Here is a 3,831-nt window from a genome sequence, read left to right as displayed (position 1 = left end):
AACAAGTATAAAATAATTTGTCCTAGTCGCATACGGATTTCTAACTCCATACAATCCTGAAAATTTGTGATTATGAATTTTCAATAGCTGTGGAAATACTTGTACGATTTAAAACGAAAAACGCGTGGTGTATGCAGTAGACAATAGAAGGAGATTAACTACTCGTGTATCAGTTAGTAAGCAGTTTATTAGTAAGGAGGTGAACTAATCATACGTCAGTTATGTATTACATGTGCCCCACATTTTTCGTTTCAGATATTACAAGTATTTTCGTAGCTTTTAAAAACACACAATCAAAAATTTTGAGGACTACCTATATGGTGTTAGGATTTCGCAAAGGTCTAGAAGAAATTATTTTATACTTTTTACTCTTATTTAAAAATATTTAGAATGATGTAGAATGTACTTTTACACAAATAATTTTTTCTGCCTTTTAGCCTTGTGTGTGTGAGATTTTTCAATGGATTTTACATATATTGATTAGTTATTAGAAATAAAAGGGTTAAATTTCAGGTTTATTTCAGTGCATTTTCATCTGATGATATCTGAGATAGAATAGTCTTTTACCTGCCTACTAGTAATATATCAATCTGTTTAATTCTTATTTTCCTAAAAAATAATATAAAGGTGCAAGAAAAATCAATTTTATATGTTTTTATAAGATATTTATTTCTGTGCCAACGGCCTTGCCGCAGTGGTAACACCAGTTACCGCCAGATCACCGAAATTAAGCGCTGTCGAGCTGGGCTAGCACTTCGATGGGTTGACAAGTAGGGTGCACTGAGCCCTTGTGAGGCGAACTGAGGAGCTACTTGCTTGAGAAGTAACGACTCTGGCCTCATAAACAGATATACTGCCGGGAGAGTGGTGTGGCCTGTTCGTAGTTTAATATTTATTTTTGTGCTAGATTTTCACCCATGGTTGTGCTCTTGTATGTGTATGTCAGATGTGTCGCACTTTTTCCCCCGTGCCCCCTATCTCTGTCTGCCTCCACCTCCCCTATCTCTCTGGCTATCTGCTACTCCCCCCCCTCTCTGCCATCACCTCCCCACCCCTCTCTATGTCCATATCCTCGTCCCTCTCTATCAGGCTATCTGCTCCCCTCCTCTCTCTGTCCATCTCTTCCTACCTGCTGTCTCTGTCCATCTCCTCCTCCTCCTCCTGCTCTCTGTCCATCTCCTTCTCCATCCTGTCTCTGTCCATTTCCTCCTCTCCATCTCTCTCTGACCCATCACCTGCTCCTCCCACTCTCCCTGTCTGTCTCTCCCTCCCACCTCTCTCTGTTTACTCCTCCCCCTGTCTCTATACGAGGTGTGGCTAGAAAAAAAAAAACCGGACTAGTACTGGTGAAACAATAAAACGAATGCAATAAGGCTGGTGGCCGAGCGGTTCTGGCGCTACAGTCTGGAACCGCGCGACCGCTACGGTCGCAGGTTCGAATCCTGCCTCGGGCATGGATGTGTGTGTTGTCCTTAGGTTAGTTAGGTTTAAGTAGTTCTAAGTTCTAGGGGACTTATGACCTCAGCAGTTGAGTCCCATAGTGCTCAGAGCCATTTATTTGCAATAAGGCTGAAAGTCGCGTGGCCTGTCACGTGACTCTCGCTCCGCCTACTGCTTGATTTTCATCTGCCTCCTGCACTCAGTCTGCCCGTGGCGTCTGTTTTAAGTAGTTGACGTTTTGTCTGTGCGTCGGAAAATGTTGAGTGTACAGAAAGAACAGCGTGTTAACATCAAATTTTGTTTCAAACTAGGAAAATCTGCAAGTGAAACGTTTGTAATGTTACAACAAGTGTACGGCGATGATTGTTTATCGCGAACACAAGTGTTTGAGTGGTTTAAACGATTTAAAGATGGCCGCGAAGACACCAGTGATGACACTCGCACTGGCAGACCATTGTCAGCAAAAACTGATGCAAACATTGAAAAAATCGCTAAACTTGTTCGACACTTTCCTTGTCAACTCCTGTTAACTCAGACACTGCTCTGATTGTTAAACGGCGATCTTGTCGAACAAGTTTACCGATTTTTTCAATGTTTGCATCAGTGTTTGCTGACAATGGTCTGCCAGTGCGAGTGTCATCACTGGTGTCTTCGCGGCCATCTTTAAATCGTTTAAACCACTCAAACACTTGTGTTCGCGATAAACAATCATCGCCGTACACTTGTTGTAACATTACAAACGTTTCACTTGCAGATTTTCCTAGTTTGAAACAAAATTTGATGTTAACACGCTGTTCTTTCTGTACACTCAACATTTTCCGACGCACAGACAAAACGTCAACTACTTAAAACAGACGCCACGGGCAGACTGAGTGCAGGAGGCAGATGAAACTCGAGCAGTAGGCGGAGCGAGAGTCACGTGACAGGCCACGCGACTTTCAGCCTTATTGCGTTCGTTTTATTGTTTCACCAGTACTAGTCCGGTTTTTTTCTAGCCACACCTCGTACACCTCATCCTCTGCTATCTTGTTATCCATTTCCTCCTCCCCCTCTCTCTGCTGAGCTGTTCCCATTGGCATATATACCCCCTGAAACACATGTTAATATCTCCACACATCATATTGGTTGTTGAAGGCAGGCTAGATGTCAGGCGTTACCAAACTTTTCTTACCGACATCCCTACTGAACAAACCGGCGAGAAGGCAACTTAATATTGTACTGACATCCAGTTTTAAGCCTTGTTTAAAATTTCAAGTCTCAAGCTCATTGAGAAGTTTGTACAAAATCAATAGGAAAATTTGTATAGAAGAGGCATTAATACAAGTAACCAGCCTACTATAACTGTGGTAAAATAGACTGTAAACTCCTCCGTGGGGCGAGCTATACACCATCAGAGCGGTCTCATGAAACCAACGGGGGCTATGCATTCACTATGACCATCTTTAGTGCCCAGTGATCCACAAAGAAGAGCGCCTAAATGATTCAGCTTCCATTTGACTGGAAAGTGTTTCCTCCCTGCTCTTTGTTCAAAGCTCGATGGTCAGTGCTTGTCGAAGAGATTAACGGAAGCATCACACAGCACTTAGTATAGACAGTGTGCTACTCTGTGGATACCATTTCTGCAAGTTGGAATCTTTTTGGCCACAGAATTTCTATCTTACGCAGACATCTGGTTGCGGCGGACGTGTATGAAGCTAAACTTCGGGAGCTTTGACCCTTTTCTTACTCTATATGAGGCTCTTCGTTTATCCTTTGTCATAACAATGAAAAAACTTCACTGTATCAATGAAAACCATGTCATCTCCTCTGTTGGGCAACGGCCTTGCCACAGTGGATACACCGGTTCCCGTGAGATCACCGAAGTTAAGCGCTGTCGGGTGTGGCTGGCACTTGGATGGGTGACCATCCAGCCGCCATGTGCTGTTGCCATTTTTCGGGGTGCACTCAGCCTCGTGATGCCAATTGAGGAGCTACTCGACCGAATAGTAGCGTCTCCGGTCAAAGAAAACCATCATAACGACCGGGAGAGCGGTGTGCTGACCACACGCCCCTCCGATCTGCATCCTCAACTGAGAATGACACGGCGGTCGGATGGTCCCGATGGGCCACTTGTGGCCTGAAGACGGAGTGCAATCTCCTATTTTGGGACTCTTACGCTGGCCATTAAAATAGCAAGACGATGGATGCAGCACGGTCTGTGGAGACTGCAGTTTATCTTTCTGTGATATTGGAACCTGCATTGGTTGGGATCTCACGAGTGCCATACGAATATGGAATTGATGGTTTCAGGAGGGCCTTACTCAACGTCCCCTGCATGACCGCTCTGCCGTGTAGGGCCAAACAGAAATGTCACGTATCTTGAATTTGCAATTGGCTCATTTCGAGCGGAAG

The 3,831-nt window shown here is 44.2% G+C and overlaps 1 pseudogene; it reads left to right on the top strand.

Moving 5' to 3' along the window:
• Positions 1-3,252: 3,252 nt before the first annotated feature.
• Positions 3,253-3,369, top strand: LOC126213073 (5S ribosomal RNA; annotated as a pseudogene).
• The last annotated feature ends 462 nt before the right edge of the window (positions 3,370-3,831 follow it).

Source organism: Schistocerca nitens, chromosome 1 (genome assembly GCF_023898315.1).
Source record: "Schistocerca nitens isolate TAMUIC-IGC-003100 chromosome 1, iqSchNite1.1, whole genome shotgun sequence".
Classification (NCBI taxonomy): domain Eukaryota; kingdom Metazoa; phylum Arthropoda; class Insecta; order Orthoptera; family Acrididae; genus Schistocerca; species Schistocerca nitens.
This window is presented reverse-complemented; position numbering and strand designations above follow the sequence as displayed.